This window comes from Anomaloglossus baeobatrachus, chromosome 3 (assembly GCF_048569485.1).
Source record: "Anomaloglossus baeobatrachus isolate aAnoBae1 chromosome 3, aAnoBae1.hap1, whole genome shotgun sequence".
Lineage (NCBI taxonomy): Eukaryota > Metazoa > Chordata > Amphibia > Anura > Aromobatidae > Anomaloglossus > Anomaloglossus baeobatrachus.
Window position 1 is genome coordinate 223,550,111 of NC_134355.1, and position 25,010 is coordinate 223,575,120.

General features: G+C 48.7%; 1 protein-coding gene and 1 pseudogene across 3 annotated transcripts in view; both read left to right on the forward strand.

Moving 5' to 3' along the window:
- Positions 1-25,010, forward strand: part of LYST (lysosomal trafficking regulator) — a 1,763,279-nt gene that overhangs the window by 1,705,926 nt on the left and 32,343 nt on the right. The gene's annotated exons all lie outside the window — the stretch shown is intronic.
- LOC142295812 (RNA-binding protein fxr1 pseudogene) lies at positions 5,047-24,159 on the forward strand (annotated as a pseudogene).

Consider the following 25,010-nt stretch of genomic DNA (forward strand, 5'->3'; position numbering starts at 1 on the left):
GGAATGAGACGGACAGACACAGAGATAGAAAGACAGAGAGACTGACACAGAGACAGACTGAGAGATGGAGACAGACAGACAGACAGACATGGTTAGAGCCTGAAACACAGACAGGGAAAGAGACTGACACACAGACAGAGCCACACACACAGACACGTACAGAGACCGACACACAGACAGAAAGAGATAGACAGACAGACTGACTGGGAGAGAGACAGTTACTATCCCGGATATACTGTGTATATCTATTGTGCTGTAGCGACTGGCAATGTTGTGAATGGCCGTTATGTGCCGCAGAGACGGAGGGCTTCTGCGATCTGAACCTGGAATGTTTCTCTGGGACTTGTAGTTCCATGAGGATTGCAGTATGTATTCAGGGCTGGGTTCATGAGATGGTCAGAGGTGATCCACATGCCTCCCATACATGAGTGTGGCAGCCATCTTGCTGAAAGCATATGGTCAGGAGATCATGTGCATGCTGAGACAGCAAAGGGCTATGAGAGTCCAGGGAGTTGCAGAGTCTACTGGGGCTCTGACCTGACAGCAGGTGCCGAGGACCGGGTTAGTGAGGCCAGTGAGAGAGTCTCCCTGGAGGTCGAGCCTACATAGAAACCTGCAAAGCGACTGACAGGTAACCCTGAGAAAAGTGCATGTGGACTGGCTGATACCAGAGAATGAACTGTATGGACACTCGGCGGTTGAAACTGACAGTGAGACATTGTTGTCCTGCGGGGAGAGTGGCTGTGGCCCGTTATACGGCGTGGTTTATGAGGATTTGAATAAATCATCTAGATTGTTTAAGTGACAAAGTGTTCCTATGTGCCTCAATCCCGCTACCTGACGCATGGTTCCCCACACGCTCGGGGTTCACGTCATCACATTATGATGGAGAATATGGGCATGGCAGCCAGGTTGCTAAGGGCAATAGCCTAAGACATACTTCACGGGGGGGAAAAATAAATAAATTTGGCAGCGGTTTGCGGTAGATCGGCGGGTCCATGAAGCTTGCTGGATACTGCAGAGGTGTTGCTGATGGATCGGCGGGTCCACGAAGACTCTGGATCGAAGCTGAGTGGCCATGACTGGAGCAGCATATGTGAATGAGATACTCTTAAAGTACCTGGTGCAGATTGGTGAGCAGTGACTGCAGGAGACTGGCAGCCAAGAGGTACAGCAACAGCAGCAGGAGCGACAGCAGCAACAGACGTCGCTGGCAGGGTGACTGAACCTGGCGGCACCGGATAATTTGGTGCAGTCCCTTCTGGGGCCAGTACTGTCCCGGGGTGCCCAGGGAGCTGCCTGGCACACTGAGGAACTGGGTAGGCTGGCACTTGAGAATTCCCTTGGGTAGCTAGGGAATGTACCCCCTCTAGACTGTGTTGCCCAAAATGGGGCAGAGCATCCCAAATATGAAGTTCCAGTGGCACCGATGGACAGTAGCCACGGACATTGGTGTTCATGCTATGCGTGTCCGGTCTGCGGTACAGACTGCCCGGCTGATAAGAAGTCACGTCTGTGTTCTGTGGAAGTTGATGTCAAATATGTGACTGGGCTGGTAGACTCGGTGAGCTTGGTGTCCATGGTGAGGGGCACACTAGATACCTACCCGATTCTTAGAAGGATGGGAGCCAGCTGCAGACATGGGTACACTGGAGACCATCCACGGTCCCGAGTGGTCATTGAGACGTATGGGGTGTTTGGATCCGTTAATGTTGGGGTAGTGCCTGACTTACTGCATTCCATTATAATAGGCCGGGAGTTTGATTTTTTTGAGGACTTGTGGGCGATAGCGGAAATGGCCTGTTGCTTGTGTAAAAGCCGGAAAGGTTCAAAGGAAGCCTAACACAGCAGGAGGCTGAAAGTGTTCCTTGTTGTATGATATTGTGTAATAAGGGAAAGACAGTGCCTACTAGAAGTGACAGTACTAAGTTAGGGGTGACCAAAGAAAGAGATGGACGTGCCCCCCCTTAGTGATATGACAGTTACAGTAACAAAGGATAGTGTGACCGTTAAAAACGGGAGAACTCCAGACAGGGGGGTCGACACCTGGTTAAGTGGGGGCATGTTAGTCCAGGACACCAGGGGGAGTGACGATGACTCTAGTAAAGACACTGACTCTAGTAACCTGACGAGCAAGTACAGTGAGGTACAGACAGTTGAGAAAGGTAAAATCTCCTCCCGACACTGAAGACGTAATAAGCGCTGCGGGGTAGTGCAAGGTATATCGTCTGAGTGGGCAGAGAAGGTTGAGGAAGAAACGTTGCCAGTAGCAACCGCTAATGTACAGACAGACAGTGAAATCCTGAAAAAGAAAGAGGAGTCAGAAACTGAAGTGACACACTGTAACAACAGAAATCAGAAAGGTGATATCACAGAAAAGGAGCCAACTAAGGAAGTAGTAGTGGTGTCCCCTATGATTTCCAAGCATGAAGCTGATGATCTGTCAAGTGAGAGTGTTATAGGAGATGAAATATACATGCATACAGTCCTGGATGGAGTATGCTGAGCCTTGTAGTTTTGCAGCTGCTGTCTGCTTTCCTGCATACACTAGTGAATGGAGCATGCTGAGGCTTGTAGTTCTGCAGCTGCTGTCTGCTCTCCTGCATACACTAGTGAATGGAGCATGCTGAGCCTTGTAGATCTGCTCCCCCTGTCTCTCCCACCAGCATACAGTCCTGGATGGAGGATGCTGAGCCTTGTAGTTCTGCAGCTGCTGTCTGCTATCCTCCAGACAGACAGCAGCTGCAGAACTACAAGGCTCAGCATACTCCATCCAGGACTGTATGCAGGAGTTTTTTGCCCCCCCCCAAAAAATGACGTGGGCTTCGCCATGTTTTTGTATGCTAGCCAGGTACAGCAGTCCGCAGCCGCCCCAGAAAATGGCGCTTTCATAGAAGCGCCATCTTCTGGCGCTGTATCCAACTCTTCCAGCTGCCCTGGTGACGGGTGGCTCGCTGTGTAATAATGGGGTTAGGGCTAGCTGTATATTATCAACTGGCCCGAAATTCATGGTGTGACGCCAATGTTAGACATGGCCACCATGAATTTCTAGTACAGATAAGAATATTTTTCTGTGTGTTGTGTTTTTTTTTATTAGAAATAAAACACAACACAATAAGTGACTCCATCTTTATTGAAATAAAGAACCCCCCTCCGCAGTAATCCTGGGTCAAGGGTCCAGCGCCGTCCAATCCAGATCCAATATCATCTGGTCGGTTTGCTGGAAGGCAAAGCGATCAGATGATGTCAGGTTCCAGGGCCTGAATCACATTACACAGCAGCTGATTGTATAAACGGCTTTTATACAATCAGCTGATGCATCAGTGCAAAAAAAAAAACTACACACTTCTGTGCAGACTCCTGTCCGACAGCATCAGCTGATAGTTTAGCCGGCCGGGCGGTAAAAAGCCGGCCTCACCGCTCGACTTATAGTGTCAGCTGATCATCGCCAGGTCTGAGAAAGAGAAAAGAGAGAGGGAGAGAGAAAAGAGAGAGAAGAGAGAGAGGGACAGAGAAGAGAGAGGGAGAGAGAGAAGAGAGGAGAGAGAGAAGAGGATAGGAGAGAGAGAGAGAAGAGAGAGGAGAGAGCAATGCAGCCTCATTCCGTGAACTGCTGCGATTTTAGAGGTGTGTCCCGCGGCTCACAGCTGATGTCCGGCTCCTCCCCTCAGTGCATAATTAAATTAAATTATAATTATAAATAAATAATTATAGTTTAAAATTAAAAATAAATTAAATTCTTGACCGAGGCAGCCAGGACTTGAACTCATGAACTAATGCTTCTTAGGTAGTAGCTCTAACCATTGAGCCACTGCCTCTAATGAGAAACATGGGAAGATTTGGTCATCTTGACCTCTGCATTGCAGAGTGAAGTCTCCGGTGACAGCATGGCTCACTTCAGGTACTGCGTGGAGAGGACACAGAGCGCTCCCTGTCCGCTTCATGTATCAGAGCTGAAAGCGTCGTGTGGATTACTTCGGACCTGAATTGTTGTTTGGGGATTAATAAAGAGGTAAATGAGGGGGTTGTTTTTGTCTTTTATTCCAAATAAAGGATTTTTCGTTGTGTGTGTTTCTTTACTTTCACTTACAGGTTAATCGTGGAAGGTATCTCGGGGAGACGCCTGTCATGATTAACCTCTTTATTACTCCGATTGCCACCGAACCAGGGCAATTCGGGATGAGCTGGGTAGAGTCCCGAGACTGTCGCATCTAATGGATGTGGCAATTCTGGGTGGCTGCTGGGGGATATTGTTAGGGTGGTGGGCTCCCCATAACGTGGCGCTCTCCATCCTGACAATACCAGCCTCCAGCCGTGTGGCTTTATCCTGGCTGGTATCAAATATGGGGGGAACCGCATTTTTTTTTATTATTATTATTTATTTATTTTACTGCACGATAGAGAGCCGCCCGCCGGCGGCTGTGATTGGTTGCAGTGAGACAGCTGTCGCTCATCGTGGGGGCGTGTCTGACTGCAACCAATCATGGGCACCGGTGGGCGGGGAAAGCAGGGAATACCTGATTGAATAATGAAGCGGCAGCCATTTTCAAAAGAGGAAAAGCCTCCGGAGCTTTGTGACAGTCGTGCAGCACCGCGCCCGTGATCGGTGAGTAGGAAAGAGAGAGGGATTGTGCTGGGGATGCAGGACGCATGCAGATACGAACTTGCGCACATAGTGTGAAAAGCCACGCTTTTGGTGATCGAACTGTTCTCGAATGGTAACTTGAACTGCCAAGCTTTAAGCAAATCGTTTCAGTTCGTCGAACGACTCGAACACCCCCCAAAATCACTCGAATTTGAAATTGGCGAACCGTTCGACTCGAGCATCGCTCAACTCTAGTCCTAAGACACAGCTGGTGCTGTAGAAGTGAAAAGAGCCTCTGAGGAAAAGGTGAAGTCTGGGCCAGAGGTCTCATCAGGAGCTGAGAGCTTGACTCTCTCAGATGGTAAGACCAAGATGGCAGACATGAAGATTGACTCAACTAAGAGTAAGCAACACAAAGGCTCTGAGGTTTAGCTGAATCTGAGGAGGGACTAACTCAAGAAATGGAGCCTATGTTGAAGAATATGGATGGATGCAAAAGACCCCAGGAATGGTCTAGTGTCCTTAAAAGTAAAGGAAGCAGACCAGTTTTCAAGTGCCTGATAGATGTGCCAGAAGACTTCAGAGAAGCCTGTGCCAGTGAGACTGTGCATGAGAGGTTTCAGAAGGCAGTAGGAGCCTGTAAAGTGTACTTTTCCGCAGAGACTAATCAGTTGGTGGTGTGCTCTGTAAGTGATGTCACAAAGAAGCGAGTGGCCATCCTGAGTGACATGCACTTACAGTGTCTTAATACGAAGTGGCTCATCACTGCAAAGAAGGAAGAAGACACCAGATGCTTGGAGCGTATGAAGCAGCTGGCAGCAGAGTTTCAAGAAGTAGTGGTGGTAAAGAAACCGTTAATTGGGCTTGCAATAAGAGCGCTAAGAAGTAATATTGAGCAAGCCAGGAAGGTTCCAGGTGTTACAGTTGTTCAATTGGAAGAAGACAGTGGAACATTTCGTATCTATGGAAAAGCTGCAGAAGCGGTCAAGACAGCTCGAAGGCTGTTGGAGTTTGTGGAAGAGGTCACACAAGTGCCCAGAGAGCTTGTCAAGAAGCTGATTGGAAGAAATGGAAGAGCCATTCAAGAGATGGTTGATAAATCCAGTGTCACAAGAGTGAGAATTGATGTACACAATGAAGCCCAGATATCCTGTGAAGTCGGAATGGTTCTGTGACGCCCTGGCAAAACCAGGTAATCACAAATAGGCCCCCGCATTACACTGTTCCCTCACTAAGAAACACTCAGCCAACCAGAAAACCCTAGTCACAACCCCTTAGTGAAAGATAGACACACCAGTGGGTGTGACCAGGTGGTTGGGACACGCCCACTCAGGCATCTAGTTAGCTCGGGGCGGGAAAACAAACAGTTCTGTCTGTAGTTCAGTTTGGAGAGAAGTGTGGGCTGGAGCTAAGGGTAGCTCCAGCAGGAAAGTTCAAGTTGAACGGCGCCAGGGTTGGAGCCCTGGTGCCACTGGCTAGGAGGCAGACGGTGGTCTCCGTCAGCAGGAGAAGGGAAGATGGTTCAGCAGAACCGAAGTGGACAGGGACAGAGTTGTAGCCTGCCGGTACCGACAAGGGGACCCGACCCGGAAACTGTAGCACAAGGGGGTACTCGGACCCTGAAGCCAGAATTGGAAATAAGCGGACTGGTTAATTTACCGATTGAGGCCAGGACTAGAGGTCCTGACCCACCCAAGTCCCTTATAGAAGACAACAGCCCACCGATAAGGGATAAAAGGTCACTGCCTGGGCCCATAGATCCCACAGGCCAGCGTCTGCGGGCACGGCTCCTTAGGCCACATCCAGCCAGGTGCGGACTCCTGAGTTTTACACTAGGAAAGTCCACCTTACACAAACAGTGCAGAGAGAAGGATAGAGACAACCAACCGGGTGGGGGACCTGAATGCAACCGGCCACGGCACCAGCCACCATCACCTTGGCTTACCAGAGACTTGTGTGGTTCATTAACAGTGAGTACACCAACACTCCCTGCGGTCGCTATCCCCTGCACAGAGACACCAGGTCCCGGGCCACCATCCCTGCCCACGGAGGGGTTAATAACTTGCTGCACAACATGTCCCCCGGGTGCCCCATAACAGCAGCGGTGGTGTCCCATCTCACCACACACCGTGGGTTGCGTCACGAACTTATTACGGCATAGCTCATACATCTATGCCCCCCCCCCCATTGATTCGGCGTGTCCGCGAGACCCCCGGGTCCGGAGTTCCTCGAGCCACCCACCAGAAGGTCCGGGCCTGAGCAGCGCCGGCTGCTGGCATGGGGGCGGCACACCCCGAAACTTGTGGAAGTGTGTCTTGTATTGGACAGTCAGCGGTAATCCGTTGCAAAATTTTCAGAAGTCGCCATTTTTGCCGCCATTTTGGGCGCGAAAACTACAGTCCAGCGTCTTCTTCCCCGAGAAAAGGGCGTGAAAGCCGAACCCACGCCCCCTGGGAACGCGGCCGGAGAGCGAGAAGTTGTAAAACGAAACTAACAGGCCGCAGAAAGAAGTGCTGGCAAAATGCCAAGGGGGAGCGGCGGGAAGAAGTTTGCGCCTAACCCTGATGACGGAATGGCGCCGGCCGCTGAAGCGGCGGCGCCCACAGATGTGGCAGATGCCGGAAATGTGGTGGCTCCCACTCTGGTCACAGGAGCGGGGGGAGCTGTAGCCCCGTCGGTCACCCAGGTAATGCCGACCTCCTTGCCTTACGTGCCCGGTGTGCTGCCTGGCTACCCCAGTATGATGGGAAGTAGAGTTGAGTGAGGTTCGAGGTTCGCCAATTTCATGTTCGAGTGATTTTGGGGGGTGCTCGAGATCGAACTCGAACTTTTTGCTAAAAACTCGACAGTTCGAGTTACTTTCGAGAACGGTTCGATCACCAAAAAGACTAGCTAGTTACTAGCTGGCTTTTCACTGTAATAGTGTGAGTCACTGTGATTCACGCTATTATCAAATTTCAGCGCATAGTGTGCGGGGGGAACGCGGTTTGTTGTTGGAAAAGGAAAAAAAGTTTGTGTCCGTGAGGAAGGTGGGAAAGCTACATTAACATCTGCTGAAGATAGGCCATCTTCCAGCAAAAGTAATATGTCTTCTACTTTCCGTGGAGAATCCAATGTGCTCCCTTTTTTACGGAACCGAACAACTGTAACAAAGGTAGATGATGCACAAAAAAAAGAACATGCTTGAATGGATCTCAAGTGCTCCAACAAGTGCCCTCTCCTCCACCTCAACTTCAACATCCAAAAAACAACAGTCCTCTGAGTTGTCATCCCAATCACACTTGCTTTCTCCCAGCTCTCATGTCTCCACCCGCCCTGCAGAGTATGGTGTAACAGAGATGGATGAGTCTGCAGAGCTGTTCAGTCACACTAGAGCCTTGGAATCAGAGGTCTGCTCCCAAGCTACAGTGAGTACAGACCAGGAAATGGTCTGCAGTGATTCCCAGAAGCTTTGTGAGTCAGATTCAGGCCCTGATGACCAAAATTCTGAGCATAATGTAGACCCTCATTCCCAATTTGTAACACCTGTTGGGAATCTGTTGGACGCAGATACCAGATTGGGATGACAACTTAACTATTTAGTCAGGGCAGGAAGAGGTTAGGTTTGAGGGCGAGGGGAGTGCAAACACAACGCTTGGTGATGAAGTTCTAGATACTGTCAACCCACAGTCAGGCACTCGAGGAGGTCACCAGAGGCAGTGGAGGAGGATGCAACTGACGACGAAGTTACCTTGCACCTTCCTGGACAGAGTCGGAGTACTGGAAGCACGTCTACAACTGCATCCTCAGCTACAACTCTGCCTCTGAGCACAAGTCGGGGTGGCTCTGCAGGTCGCATGGCCTCTAAGCCTTGTTTAGCCTGGTCCTTTTTTGACCTTGCAAAGGATCTCCCAAATCATATGATCTGTAAAATTTGTCAGCAATCTATAAGTAGAGGCCAAAACCTCACCAGTTTGACCACTTCTTCCATGAATCGTCACATGAATAACAAGCATAAGTCCCAGTGGGAAGCTCACCATGCTGCAATGCGGCCTAGTGGAGCGGGCCAAATACCGTCTGCCCCTTCAAGTTCCTCCGCACGCTCTTCATCTTCTATGACTGTGGGGACAGCTGTCACACCTGTTTTTCCACGCAGACCTTCCACCACTTTAACCGCAAAAGGCAGTTTGCTTGGCAGGTCGTCAGTTGGTTTGGAAGGGGAAACAAGTGCTGGTGTAGAGCTCTCTCAGACATCGAGAGCACCAACTTTGGATGAAGGCAAAATCATGTCTCCTCCTGCACAGACCTGCAGTTTTCCAGGGACACCTTACTCACCACCGTTTCCACACAGCAGCCAGATCTCTGTCCCTCAGATATGGACAAATAAAAGGCCATTTCCTCCGAGCCATGACAAAGCTAAGAGGTTGACTCTATCCCTCTGTAAGCTCTTGGCTACCGAAATGCTGCTTTTCCGCCTGGTGGATTTCCGAGACCTTTTGTCCGTTGCAGTGCCCCAGTACCAGATGCCCAGTCGCCACTACTTCACCAAGAAAGGTGTGTCTGCGCTAAACCAGCATGTCGCACACAACATCACCGCTTCCTTGAGAAACTCTGTGTGTGACCGGGTGCATTTCACCACCGATACTTGGACCAGTAAGCATGGACAGGGGCGTTACATGTTGCTGACTGGGCACTGGGTAACTATGGTGATACAGTCAGGGCCAGAAATATTTGGACAGTGACACAAATTTTGTTATTTTAGCTGTTTACAAAAACATGTTCAGAAATACAATTATATATATAATATGGGCTGAAAGTGCACACTCCCAGCTGCAATATGAGAGTTTTCACATCCAAATCGGAGAAAGGGTTTAGGAATCATAGCTCTGTAATGCATAGCCTCCTCTTTTTCAAGGGACCAAAAGTAATTGGACAAGGGACTCTAAGGGCTGCAATTAACTCTGAAGGCGTTTCCCTCGTTAACCTGTAATCAATGAAGTAGTTAAAAGGTCTGGGGTTGATTACAGGTGTGTGGTTTTGCATTTGGAAGCTGTTGCTGTGACCAGACAACATGCGGTCTAAGGAACTCTCAATTGAGGTGAAGCAGAACATCCTGAGGCTGAAAAAAAAAGAAAAAATCCATCACAGAGATAGCAGACATGCTTGGAGTAGAAAAATCAACAGTCGGGTACATTCTAAGAAAAAAGGAATTGACTGGTGAGCTTGGGAACTCAAAAAGGCCTGGGCGTCCACGGATGACAACAGTGGTGGATGATCGCCGCATACTTTTTTTGGTGAAGAAGAACCCGTTCACAACATCAACTGAAGTCCAGAACACTCTCAGTGAAGTAGGTGTATCTGTCTCTAAGTCAACAGTAAAGAGAAGACTCCGAGAAAGTAAATACAAAGGGTTCACATCTAGATGCAAACCATTCATCAATTCCAAAAATAGACAGGCCAGAGTTAAATTTGCTGAAAAACACCTCATGAAGCCAGCTCAGTTCTGGAAAAGTATTCTATGGACAGATGAGACAAAGATCAACCTGTACCAGAATGATGGGAAGAAAAAAGTTTGGAGATGAAAGGGAACGGCACATGATCCAAGGCACACCACATCCTCTGTAAAACATGGTGGAGGCAACGTGATGGCATGGGCATGTGTGGCTTTCAATGGCACTGGGTCACTTGTGTTTATTGATGACATAACAGCAGACAAGAGTAGCCGGATGAATTCTGAAGTGTACCGGGATATACTTTCAGCCCAGATTCAGCCAAATGCCGCAAAGTTGATCGGACGGCGCTTCATAGTACAGATGGACAATGACCCCAAGCATACAGCCAAAGCTACCCAGGAGTTCATGAGTGCAAAAAAGTGGAACATTCTGCAATGGCCAAGTCAATCACCAGATCTTAACCCAATTGAGCATGCATTTCACTTGCTCAAATCCAGACTTAAGACGGAAAGACCCACAAACAAGTAAGACCTGAAGGCTGCGGCTGTAAAGGCCTGGCAAAGCATTAAGAAGGAGGAAACTCAGCGTTTGGTGATGTCCATGGTTCCAGACTTAAGGCAATGATTGCCTCCAAAGGATTCGCAACAAAATATTGAAAATAAAAATATTTTGTTTGGGTTTGGTTTATTTGTCAAATTACTTTTGACCTCCTAAAATGTGGAGTGTTTGTAAAGAAATGTGTACAATTCCTACAATTTCTATCAGATATTTTTGTTCAAACCTTCAAATAAAACGTTACAATCTGCACATGAATTCTGTTGTAGAGGTTTCATTTCAAATCCAATGTGGTGGCATGCAGAGCCCAACTCGCAAAAATTGTGTCACTGTCCAAATATTTCTGGACCTAACTGTAGATGGAGAAGGGTCTGCTGAACAAGTCTTGCCGTCCCCACGACTTGTGCGTCAATCCTCTTTATGTAGAAGTTCCTCCACTGCTTCTGCCTCCTCAACCTCGTCTGGGTCCTCCACCTCCGCCCCAAGCCTGTCTGGTCAGGCCACCCGCATTGTAACTGCGCACAAGGAATCCCGCACACCTCCTTACTATGCTGGCAGCAGAGCTCAAAGGCATCAGGCGGTCTTTACCTTGAAATATCTTGGAAATAAAGCGGGCTTTACACGCTACAAGATCGCTACAGCGATCTCGTTGGGGTCACGGATTTTGTGACGCACATCCGGTCGCTGTAGCGATCTCGTTGTGTGTGACACCTATGAGCGATTTTGCATCGTTGCAAAAACGTGCAAAATCGCTCATCGGTGACATGGGGGTCCATTCTCAAATATCGTTGCTGCAGCAGTAACGAAGTTTTTGTTACTCGTTCCTGCGGCAGCACACATCGGTACGTGTGGCGCTGCAGGAACGAGGAACCTCTCCTTACCTGCCTCCTGCCCGCAATGCGGAAGGAAGGAGGTGGGCGGGATGTTCGTCCCGCTCATCTCCGCCCCTCCGCTTCTATTGGGCGGCGGTTCAGTGACGCAGCTGTGACGTCGCTGTGATGCTGATCAAACCGCCCCCATAGAAAAGGAGGCGGTTCGCCAGTCACAGCGACGTCGCTAGGCAGGTAAGTAGTGTGACGGGTCTGGGCGATGTTGTGTGCCACAGGCAGTGATTTTCCCGTGTCGCACAACCGATGGGGGCGGGTACCCATGCTAGCGATATCGGTCACGATATTGCAGCGTGTAAAGCGGCCTTAAGAGTCACACAGCGGAGGAGTTGTGATCAGCTCTTGCGAGCGAGTTTCGTAAATGGTTGTCTCCACTCAACCTGCAGCCAAGTAAGGCCGTGTGCGACAATGCTGCAAACCTAGGTGATGCCCTTCGCCGGGCCAAGGTGACACACGTGCCTTGTATGGCTCACGTGTTGAACCTTGTTGTCCAGCAATTTTTAACCCACTATCCCGGTCTAGATGGGCTTCTGCACAGGGCTTGGTCACTCTCTGCTCACTTCCGCCGTTCAACCGCCTCAGCTGACAGACTTGCATTGCTCCAGAAGTCTTTCGGCCTGCCTGTTCATCGCCTGAAATGTGATGTGCCGACACGCTGGAATTCGACTCTCCACATGTTACAGGGACTGTGGCAGCACTGCCGAGCCCTGGTGCAATACGTTATGACATATAGCCTGGGCCAACGAGATGCAGAGGTGGGGCAGATCACGCTGATGGAGTGGTCTCAGATCAAGGATTTATGCACCCTTCTGCACAGTTTCGACATGGCGACGAATATGTTTAGCGCTGACAATGCCATTATCAGCATGACAATTCCAGTCATTTACATGCTGGTGTACACGCTAAACACTATTCGGAGTCAGGGGGTGGGACAAGAGGAAGGGGAGAAAGTACAGGAGGATTCATATGCGCAAGGGATACCAACATCCACAAGGTTCAGACGTTCATCGTCACCAAGGCGGCAGGCATGGGACGGTGGGGGAGAGGGATTAACAAGGGCGCATGGAAGCAGCCAAAATGTTGAGGAAGGTGCAGGAGACCAGGAAGAAATGGAGGACGAACTCTCGATGGACATGGAAGACTCAGCAGATGAGGGACACCTTGGTCAAATTTCGGTTGAACGAGGTTGGGGGGGAGATATCAGAGGAAGAAAGCACGGTTATCACCTCTCCGCCACAAACACAGCGAGGACTTGGTCCCCATGGATGCGCAAGACACATGAGCGCCTTCTTGCTGCACTACCTACAACATGACCCTCAGATTGTCAAAATTAGAAGTAATGATGACTACTAGGTTGCCACACTATTAGGTCCCCGGTACAAGTCCAAATTTGGCGAAATAATTCCAGCCATAGAAAGGGACGCACGTATGCAGGAGTATCAGCAGAAGCTGTTAGTCAGTCTTATCTCGGCTTTTCCACCAAACACCAGTGGTGCACGGAGTGAATCTCCCAGTTGTAACTTGCCAAGCATGGGACTGTCTCGTTATTATCAGTCAAACCGTACCAGCAACACCGTATCTGGTGCTGGTAACAACAATTTTATGGAATCGTTTCATAATTTTTTTAGACCATCCAATGCAAGGCCACAAGAGACAAGAAGTCTGATACATAGTCAACGGCTGGAGAGGATGATACAGGAGTATCTCCAAATGAACATCGATGCCATGACTTTGCACATGGAGCCTTGCTCATTTTGGGCTTCCAATCTTGAAAAATGGCCTGAGCTCGTTACTTACGCCTTGGAGATCTTGTCGTGTCCCACACCCAGTGTTGTCTCTGAATGTGTCTTCAGTGCTGCTGGGTGTGTGCTGACAGATAAGCGCACGCATCTGTCCAGTGACAATGTGGACAGACTAACGTTCATCAAGATTAACAAGTCATGGATCCGCAAGGACTTTACTACCCCTGTGTCATCCTGGGGAGAGTAAAGGCTGTCGTATTTTTGAATGTGCTTGATGCAAATCAACATGTCCAGTTTGCAACTGGGGCACAAGTGATGCCACTGAAGTGGTGTGTGTGGCCCAATTTTTGGAAAAAAGGGAGACACTGCTTGGAGTCCGCTTGCTTGTTGTGTTTTTAAAAATGATTCAAGATGAACAAATCATGGATCAGCCAAGACTTTGCTACCTACCCCGGTGTTATCCCGGGGACAGTTAAGGCTGGCGTATTTTGGAATGTGCTTGATGCAAATCAAAACATCCAGTTTGCAACTAGGGCACAAGTGATGCCACTGAAGTGGTGTCTGTGTGGCCCAATTTTTGGAAAAAAGGGAGACTCCGCTTGGAGTCCGCTTGCTTGCTGTGCTTTTAAAAATGATCCAAGATGAACAAATCATGGATCAGCCAAGACTTTGCTACCTACCCCGGTGTCATCCCGGGGACAGTTAAGGCTGGCGTATTTTGGAATGTGCTTGATGCAAATGTACCTGTCAAGTTTGCAACTGGGGCACAAGTGATGCCACTGAAGTGGTGCCTGTGGGGCCCAATTTTTGGAAAAAAGAGAGACTCTGCTTGGAGTCCCCTTGCGGTGTTTTACATGATTTTAAAAGGGCATGCCATGCCTATATCTGTGTCTCCTCCTCTTTTTCCTCATCCAGCTGTTTTGTTTTCGCATGAGTATATGTCCTTGTCACTTTCCATGTGTTTGTGTTGTCTTGGGAGTTGTTTGTCACCTTTGGACACCTTTGAAGGTGTTTTCTTTGTGTTTTTATGTGTTTGTGATTGCCTCCCATTGTGTTCTATGGGGTTCGAGAGGTTCGTCGAACGACTCGCCGGACCGAACTCGAACGCGGTCTCCGTTCAACGAACCGAACCGAACTCGAGCCTCTAGAGGCTCACTCATCTCTAATGAGAAGCCTGACGCCCTGCAGATGTTCAGGAAGAAAATCTGTACAATCCTCGATTTGTATGCCATGACTGGCAAGCAGCATGCATCTGTGGTACTCGGGCAGCTGACCGGCGCCGCTGAGTAGTAGGTGGAGACTTGGGCAGACACCGACCGGGTTTCGGTAACCGCCATTTTTTACAAACTGCAGGTTGCTTTTGAGACTCGTACCGAAGCCGAGCTGCGGATGCACTTTTACAACTGCCGGCAGCGCCACAGGACAGTATTTGGGACTACGCCTTAAGGCTGCAGACGGCCCTACGCACACTGAAGCAGGTGGACCCTATTAATGAGGCTGAAAGCAATAAAATGCTGGTGGAACAGTTCCTGCAGGAGCTGGGGTCCGCCGAAGACCGTAAGCAACTACGGCTGTGGTCTCTAGAGCACCCGGACTTGAGCTTTGCAGTCCTGAAAGATTGGGCCATTAAAGCGCTACAGCTGGCCGATGCTAGTGCCCCCAATCCACCATCTTGGCTGGCTGACACTGCTCCCGTCTCGGTAGCCGCCTCTTTGTTGGCCCTGCCGGCTCCCGCAACGGCAGCCGAGACTCCGAAGGACCTGTCGTCGCAAGTCCAGCGCCTGAGTGATGACGTCGCCAGGATTCTCGCCTCCTTGCAGCTGCCATCGAAAGCTAAGCTAAGAAGATACAGCTCGCTGACAGCCCGGAGGATGTCCCGCGGATGCAGCGCAGGAGGAACAACGACAGCCGGTATGGACCACCCATCTGCTACAAGTGCAACAAGACTGGTCACTACTCCTGCCGGTGTCCTTTAAACGAGCAACCCCTGAGGCCAAGGGCCAATCCTCAGGAATAGATCCTCAAGGCCCAGCTGACTTGCGTGATCGATACGTTGGAGGTCGCCCCATCATCTCCCTTGCTGTGGATGGTATCCCGACCTACTCCCTTCTTGACACCGGTTCGCAGGTAGCGTCTATTCTCTATATACTGTACAAGCAATACTGGTCTGACAGTGAGCTCTCTCCCCCGGACGCCAGTTTGACCATCATTGCAGCTTATTGACTCCCTATGACCCAAGTGGGGTTTAAGGAGGTGACCTTCAAGGTGGGGCGGGTGGAGCTGAAACATCAAGTGTTAATTGTGGTACAGAATGACCCCAGCGACCGTAACCCCAAAATGGTCCTAGGGACCAACTTCATTGAAAACTGCATGGGGGAAGTGCTGCACCTATTGCAACAACTGTCTATTACAGCAGGGGGAGGCCAGCAGAGGGCTCTGCAACGTGAAATCCGGGCTCTCCTGCAGTGGCAACAGGTGAACATGTCAGGTGGAGAGATTGGTGGCGTGCGAATGATGGATGTAGCGCCTCTAGTGGTGCCTCCGTGGAGTGAAATGATGATTTGGTGCAGAGTAGCAGTGGGTCCCCGTGGACAGGATTACCGGCAGTGGTGGAGCCTCTGCCTTCCGAGAATTGGCCCACAGTAATGGCAGCCAGAGGGGTGATTGATGTCAAGAAAGGACGACTGCCCGTGAAAGTGATGAACTGCAGAGAGCATTGCTAAATTATTCACTGTAGGCGCAGACGCCATCCATGCAGCAAGCTCCACTATCACCACATCACAGCCAGGCAGTGATACCTAATCCAAACAGTTAGAAGAGTGGTGCCGGGAGTTACATGTCGACACCGAATCCACACCTACACATCACAGGGGAAGGGGTGTACCGGGTAGTGCAAGAGTATGAGCCGGTATTCAGTAAACACCCGTTAGATTTCGGGAGCATCAAGGGGGTTCAGCACCATATTCCCACCGGCACACATCCACCTATCAAGGAGAGGTATAGGCCGATTCCACCTGCACATTAACAGTGTGCCAAAGACATGTTGAGGAACATGAAGGAGCCAAAAACCGAATAGGATATCAAGGTAATTATATTAATCCATAAACCAAAAAGACTGAATTACCTAAAAAACCATTTTTATTCACATATATGCCACAAACAAGGTACACATATTAAAATAAGTGATGAGAAGAAAGGTGGGAATCAATACACTCTACTCCTCACCCTTCCTGTCATACAGGGGTCGGCGTCCTAAAGTTTACTGACGCCCCCATTCCTCGTTGGCTTGAGTCCTATAACAGCCCTCCACTCACACTAGGAGAATACCGTGTGTCCTAATTTAGACGTGGGTAAGGTGAAACACCCAAAATCAGACCCATAAAGATAGTGTGTGACTTTAGTTTAGTCAAGATAATAAATTTCTGTCAATAGATGTCATAAATTCTATATGGGGGAGGTTCTCAGTCGACTATCAGTCAAGAGGAAATAAGGATCATAAAAAAACTGTTGTTGCATTTATCCAGGATGCACCCTACGCGTTTCGCCCTCTTATCAAGTCAATAGGGCTCATCAGGGGTATGGCAGCATAGATCCTTGACATTTATATCACAGCTACAACCTAAAACATAAACATAATATAGAATAAACATACTGTTACCAACTCTAGAGGTCCATAGTTACATCAAAATATGGATAAAGAAAAAAGGACAGTACTGACCAGTAATAATGGATAAATACCAAGGAATTTTACTGTTAATAAATTCCTCCTCCAGGGATTAGACCAGGACAATGCATCTAATAATACAAACAATACAAAATATACATACATATATATAAATACGAACAAGGTATCTGTAGCTCCATCCCTCCAGGACATAAAATAAGCCCACACATCTAAATAGACATATATACCTGATAGAGAAGACCAAGAGTATATATATATCCCTCAACATATCTGAGAGCTATCCCGAGGTCCAAGCACAGCCATATGTGCAGCTGAAGTCTACAAAAAATTAATCAAGGTATACATATCAAGACTCCGTACTTTCTTTAGAAATAAAAAAGTGTATATAAATATACACACACCCACACATGCACGTAAATCCATATATCTGATGTGGATGTTTATGGACCTATGTCAAGGCAACCACAAAAATCCATTCAGCTGTACCTGACAGTTTAAATAATCGAGATAAGAAACCGTAAACAAACCACGTGCATATATGCAAAGACAGTACATGTCTAAACAGATACCTGGTCTAAGTAAAGGTAGATGTCAGCACATCTGAGGACACATCCCGCAGTGCAGGCTCATTCGCATGTGTGATAGTAAATACAGTCAGGGCCAGAAATATTTGGACAGTGACACAAGTTTTGTTATTTTAGCTGTTTACAAAAACATGTTCAGAAATACAATTATATATATAATATGGGCTGAAAGTGCACACTCCCAGCTGCAATATGAGAGTTTTCACATCCGAATCGGAGAAAGGGTTTAGGAATCATAGCTCTGTAATGCATAGCCTCCTCTTTTTCAAGGGACCAAAAGTAATTGGACAAGGGACTCTAAGGGCTGCAATTAACTCTGAAGGCGTTTCCCTCGTTAACCTGTAATCAATGAAGTAGTTAAAAGGTCTGGGGTTGATTACAGGTGTGTGGTTTTGCATTTGGAAGCTGTTGCTGTGACCAGACAACATGCGGTCTAAGGAACTCTCAATTGAGGTGAAGCAGAACATCCTGAGGCTGAAAAAAAAAGAAAAAATCCATCAGAGAGATAGCAGACATGCTTGGAGTAGAAAAATCAACAGTCGGGTACATTCTAAGAAAAAAGGAATTGACTGGTGAGCTTGGGAACTCAAAAAGGCCTGGGCGTCCACGGATGACAACAGTGGTGGATGATCGCCGCATACTTTCTTTGGTAAAGAAGAACCCATTCACAACATCAACTGAAGTCCAGAACACTCTCAGTGAAGTAGGTGTATCTGTCTCTATGTCAACAGTAAAGAGAAGACTCCATGAAAGTAAATACAAAGGGTTCACATCTAGATGCAAACCATTTATCAATTCCAAAAATAGACAGGCCAGAGTTAAATTTGCTGAAAAACACCTCATGAAGCCAGCTCAGTTCTGGAAAAGTATTCTATGGACAGATGAGACAAAGATCAACCTGTACCAGAATGATGGGAAGAAAAAAGTTTGGAGAAGAAAGGGAACAGCACATGATCCAAGGCACACCACATCCTCTGTAAAACATGGTGGAGGCAACGTGATGGCATGGGCATGCATGGCTTTCAATGGCACTGGGTCACTTGTGTTTATTGATGACATAACAGCAGACAAGAGTAGCCGGATGAATTCTGAAGTGTACAGAGATATACTTTCAGCCCAGATTCAGCCAAATGCCGCAAAGTTGATCGGACGGCGCTTCATAGTACAGATGGACAATGACCCAAAGCATACAGCCAAAGCTACCCAGGAGTTCATGAGTGCAAAAAAGTGGAACATTCTGCAATGGCCAAGTCAATCACCAGATCTTAACCCAATTGAGCATGCATTTCACTTGCTCAAATCCAGACTTAAGACGGAAAGACCCACAAACAAGCAAGACCTGAAGGCTGCGGCTGTAAAGGCCTGGCAAAGCATTAAGAAGGAGGAAACCCAGCGTTTGGTGATGTCCATGGGTTCCAGACTTAAGGCAGTGATTGCCTCCAAAGGATTTGCAACAAAATATTGAAAATAAAAATATTTTGTTTGGGTTTGGTTTATTTGTCCAATTACTTTTGACCTCCTAAAATGTGGAGTGTTTGTAAAGAATTGTGTACAATTCCTACAATTTCTATCAGATATTTTTGTTCAAACCTTCAAATTAAACGTTACAATCTGCACTTGAATTCTGTTGTAGAGGTTTCATTTCAAATCCAATGTGCTGGCATGCAGAGCCCAACTCGCGAAAATTGTGTCACTGTCCAAATATTTCTGGACCTAACTGTATGTCCACAGGAAACAGTATCCCTTTGAAAAAAAATATACATATATATATATATGGTATACGAGTGTGTGAATACCAACGCCCCAAAACAGGGGCCATCAACACAGTAAGGAGGACAACCTTATAAACTATCAGAGGTGCCACACATACCTCAAAAAAAGTCCTGATCCTGGAAGAAGCACAACACCTCCGTAATGCCTAGGAAAAGAGGTATAACCCGGCTCAATCCCCTCATATCAACTATCAGCAGTGTATAGCTTAACATAACAACACGGCAAGTAAGCACTTTACTGTAACATACCTGGTCAGTTAGTATCACCTGGGTAGCGATGTGTATCCAGTGCAGGTGTCTGCTTAACCACTAGCAGCCCCAGCCGGCTTTTAAATATCACATTTCGCGCCAAAAGACAGCTATCCGGCCACTCCCCCACCATCATTTCCGGGGATCGCAGCAAGGAAAAAAGGTTCCCACCGGGTACAAGACTGAGAGGAATGGTTCCGTATGACAGAGCGTTCCTAGCCACTGCGCATGCACAGACAATCCGCGCATGCGCATAATTTCAATCGCATCTCTCAGAATGATAGGAAAAGCAGAGGCTAACAGTAATGTGCACGCGCGATCCAGTCATTACGCGCGTGTGCTGGGATCCCATACATGATGCCGTATGATAGGTTTAGGCACCTGCCGTGTCCCACTAATATACAAGGGGCGTACGGTCCCAATGTGGGAGGGGACACACAGAACATGACGCATATAGAAAGCAGGCATACTTAACCATAACAACAAATGTAAACCCATCATATTGATCAGGTACTAATACATATCTTTATACAAAGGGTACTGATAGTGCAGCCATGATTTTCGGGGCATTACAGAGAAAACATTCTAAGTCAATTAAGCTGTCCATTCAAAGCAGTCATAAACCAAAAGCAGGTAACAGTATTCAAAACCCAGAAGCAACAAATAGGCAGTCACAGTTAAAACACTGGCTACCTGATTGTGTCATATTTTTATATAACCATCGATAGTGATGTCCAATCCCCAAGATTATGGTGGACATTGAGTTCATTCCAGGCCTACTACGGGCCAAATGTATTTAAAGGTATGGTTGAAAATACTTTTATCAAATTAAATGAAGCAAGTGTAGCTTATATGTTCATTCAAGCCATCCGGATACACGGACTCCATCCAAAAAATCCACCTAGCCTCTCTCTGTAACAAAATCTTGTCCCAATCCCCTTTTCTCTCCGGTTCTGGGACAGATTCAATGGATTTAAACCTCACATCATCATACCGACCATTATGTTCCTCATTCATATGCCTAGCTATTGGCGTGTCCCTTTTGTTACGAATATCCCCCAGGTGCTCTCCTATTCTGACTCGCAGTTGTCGTTTCGTTTTCCCTACATAATTTTTCGGGCAGCTACAGGTAAAGAGGTAAATGACCCCTTGGGTATGGCAGTTCGCGAAAGTACGATTCTTGTATATCCTGCCAGTCGTCACACTTTTAAACTCCTTAGATGGATCAATATAGTTACAGAATTTGCAAGAGCGGCACTTAAAAGTACCGTGATCTCTTTGTGTCAGCCAGCTAATCCCACTGATTTCTGGAGGGACGTAATGGCTTTTAACCAGACGGTCCCGAATATTGCAGCCCCTCCTAAATGTTACCGAGGGAAAGGAATGAATTGTATCCTCTATATCTTTATCTTGTCTGAGGATACCCCAATGATTCCTTAAGATCCTCATCACTTGAGAGTGCTGATCATCATACGTTGCAATGAGACAAGTCTTGTTCTCTGCCTCCTTACTTTTAGTCATATTTAATAGACTATGTCTCTCAGTCTGGGCTGCTTGGGAAAAGGCTATGTCAATAGTTTTTTTAGGGTACCCCCGATCGGAAAACCGCCTGCCAAGTTGTACTGCTTGTCTATTGAATTCCTCCTCATTTGAACAATTTCTGCGTATACGCAAAAATTGTCCCTTCGGGATCCCTTTTCTCAGATTTAGGGGATGATGGCTCTCCCATTTCAAAAAACTATTAGTGGCACTCGGTTTCCTAAAAAGTGTGGTATCCAACAGGCCATTCACCCCTTTTTTAATAAAAATGTCCAAAAAGGATATTTTGTCAATACCAACTTCACATGTAAATTTTAATCCCAGATTGTTTATGTTGAGTCGTCTCACGAAATCTTCGAAGGATTGAGTACTTCCAGACCAGATGATAAATACATCGTCGATGTATCTCCCCCAGAAAACTATCCAGGGGGACGACTCGGTTACCTCATCTCCAACATGAAGGAGGTCATCCGTGATAGTTGTAGTCCCTGGGCAGCTCCGTTGGTCTTGGTAAAGAAGAAGGATGGCACCATGAGAATGTGTGTGGATTTCCAAAAAATTAATCAGATAATGCATAAAGATGCGTACCCTCTCCCTTGCCGCCCGTACCTGTTGCTGACACCCCGCTCGGTCCGCTGCCATCAGCACCGGCAACGGTACCCGTTCCGCCGGCCCGCGAGGACCAGCCAGCAGAAGCTGCCAGCAGCAAGCCCGTCACCGCCCCGGCACCCATCCCGGCTCCATGCCAGACCAATGCCCGGAAGGTGACCCGTCTGGTCCTGAACCCAACATCAATCCCGGTCTCGGAGGACGCAGCGCCTGAGATGACAACGGCCCGGGCAGTCTGCCTGGCCACACCGGAGGCGGTCCTCGACCGGAAGCCAGCACCGCAAGCAATGCTGGCCGCTCCTAGACTCCCGGCCTTGGCTGAGGCGCAGCAGGATGTAGCTGCAAGGCAGCAGAGTGGACCACGTCACAGCGGGGTCCCCCATTGCCAAAGGTGCCAGTCATAGTCGGCACGGAGGGACTCCGGCTGGGCCTAGCCTCCGCGCAGGTTGACCCAGAGCAGGCAGATGTACTGGGAGCGGCAGCGGCGCCAGCTGGGGAAAGAGATTGCCGCCCGGGAAAAATGGAAGGCGGAGGTCCTGTCCCGAACCTACACTGAGAAAGATAACCTGAGGAATGCCACTTTCCGGGTGAGGGGCCTGGCGTATGAAGGACAGGTCCGGCACTTTAACCCCCAAAAGGGTTGGGGTTTCATATATGAGCAGGGCATGGAGGCCGAAATATTTGTGTCCCGGAGGGACGTTGCCGCTCATCTGCCAGTTGGCCACCCGGACGGGACCTAGAGCCTGGAGAGCTTGTGACATACACCCGGCACTGCGGAGAGAGGGGGTGGTTTGCCCTCGATGTCAGCAGGAGGGTGAGAATGGGCGAGAATGGGCACCCAGCTGCACACCCACCCCTCTCCGCCACCTTCTAGTCCCGATGATGAAGATTAGAGTGTTAGGTAGCGGTTCCCGGCTACCTCCCCTGCAAAGTCCCCGTTGGGACCATCTGTTGTTCCCGTATTTTAGCTAAAACAAAGACAATGGCTTAGAACTTGTGAGCCAGCCCATAAACTATTGGGTTTTGTAAATAGCCCTCGACCAACCTTCTCACCAAGCCGCAGTCTCTGGAGAGGCTGATTGGAGGGTGGGCCTGCGGTAGAGTAGGCCGAGGCCCTGTCACCAGCAAAACCGGTGACTACCCTCCGAGTCAGGGGTCCCCTGGACGTGGGGCCCTTGAAAAAGAACTTCCGGGTAAGGAACTTTTTACCTGGCCCGTTTGGGCAACACCCGGACCTACCCTGGACTTGGGCAAGGGGTGCCAACCTGTGTTTTAGTGGTGGAATCAGGGCTAGGTTGTTTTGGGTGGGAGAGGTGAGAAGGACCCGGTCCGTCCCGTCCCAGTTTTATATGTGCAACGTTAAAGTAACATGCCTCCCGTAAGGGAAGAAAACAAAATATGCTTGATTGTAAATATGTTATTATACTTGTAAACTGTTCATCTTTTTATCTTTTCCAGTTCAATAAATGGTGGTGGTCGGACAGCCCGCGGACGGTCTGTATTTAACCAAGGGGGAATGTGATGCCCTGGCAAAACCAGGCAGTCACAAATAGGCCCCCGCACTACACCGTTCCCTCACTAGGAAACACTCAGTCAACCAGAAAAGCCTAGTCACCCCCCCTTAGGGAAAGATAGACACACCAGTGGGCGTGACCAGGCGGTTGGGACCCCCCCACCCAGGGGTCTAGACAGCCCGGGGTGGGAAAACAAACAGTTCTGTCTGTAGTTCAGTTCATAGAGGAGTGTGGGCTGGAGCTAAGGTTAGCTCCAGCAGGAAAGTTCAAGTTGAACGGCGCCAGGGTTGGAGCCCTGGTGCCACTGACTAGGAGGCAGGCGGTGGTCTCCGTCAGCAGGAGACGGGAAGACTTCTCGGGAGAACCGAAGTGGACCGGGACTGGGTTGTAGCCCGCCGGTACCGACAAGGGGACCCGACCTGGAAACTGTAGCACAAGGGGGTTACTCGGATCCTGAAGCCAGAACCGGAAATAAGCGGACTGGTTAATTCACCGATTGGGGCCAGGACTGGAGGTCCTGTCCCACCCAAAGTCCCTCATAGAAGACAACAGCCCACCGATAGGGATAAGAGGTCACCGCCAGGGCCCATAGATCCCATGGGCCAGTGTCTGCGGGCACGGCTCCTTAGGCCACATCCAGTGAGTTTCACACTAGGAAAGTCCACCTTACACAAACAGTGCAGAGAGAAGGATAGAGACCCCCATTTATTCGGCGTGTCCGCGAGACCCCCGGGTCCAGAGACCCTCGAGCCACCCACCGGAAGGTCCGGGCCTGAGCAGCGTTGGCTGCTGGCATGGGGGTGGCAGAGTTCCATTTATCATTGTGGGAACCCAGGACTGTATTGAAAACGTACGAGTTCTCTTGGAATACCGCCTGGGGTACTTTGGAGAACTGAGACAGTTGAATCTGGAAAGACAGAAGATTGCCGAGCAACTCTGTCAAGTTGGCATGAGGTGGGGACAACCTACAGGCAAGGGGCCCAGAAAAGTATGGTCCAGCTGGTGAACGTGTTGCCACGAGTGACAGAGGAAACAGGTCCTTTAGTGAAAGGAGCCAAGGTCATAGAGGTCCTAGGTGTTCATCAGGCTATAGCGCAGACTCTGAAGGGTCCAAGTCCTTTGAGACAAAATGCAACGGACAGAATGAAAGGAATGACATGTCTTTAGCCACAGAAGTTAATGAGAGAGTGCAAAATCAAAGAGACAGACGAAGATGCCCTAGAAGAAGAGCCCAAAATAGATCTGCAAAAAGACAATGCGAAGGGTCTAGTTATGGCGAATCTTCTATCGGCTCAGTGCTGAAAGTCTCCCTACCACACTGTGACCATTGGAGGCAGTCATGGAGAGACAGGTCTGACCAGGGGGCATATCCGAGAAGAGGGTTCACTGAGAAGGGTCTGGTTAAAGGGACGGACTGTATATTCAGAGCTGAAGCCCAAGACTGGAAAGGGACAAGGGGCACACACAACAGTCTCAATTGGCGGGGGTGGAGTGGGTCTACCAAAGTTATGACTCCAAAACGTGAGATAATAATAATAATTTTATTCATTTATATAGCGCTATTAATTCCACAGCGCTTTACATACATTGGGAGATGACGAAGTTTGATGGTGCATTGTTCCCTAAATGGTTGGGGACAGTGACAGATGGTGTCTCAGGAGCGGATGCTCATAGTCGACTGAGAAGGCCCTTTCGACTGGTAGTGCATGGTAGCTTGGATGCCCTGTTTCAGGGACCCTGCTCGTTGACAAGTGTTCAACCCTACAAGTGTGAACAGAGGAGGGGGGTATGTGATGTAGCAACCAGCATTGTTGTGAATGACCGGTATGTGCCGCAGAGGCGGAGGGCTTCTGCGAT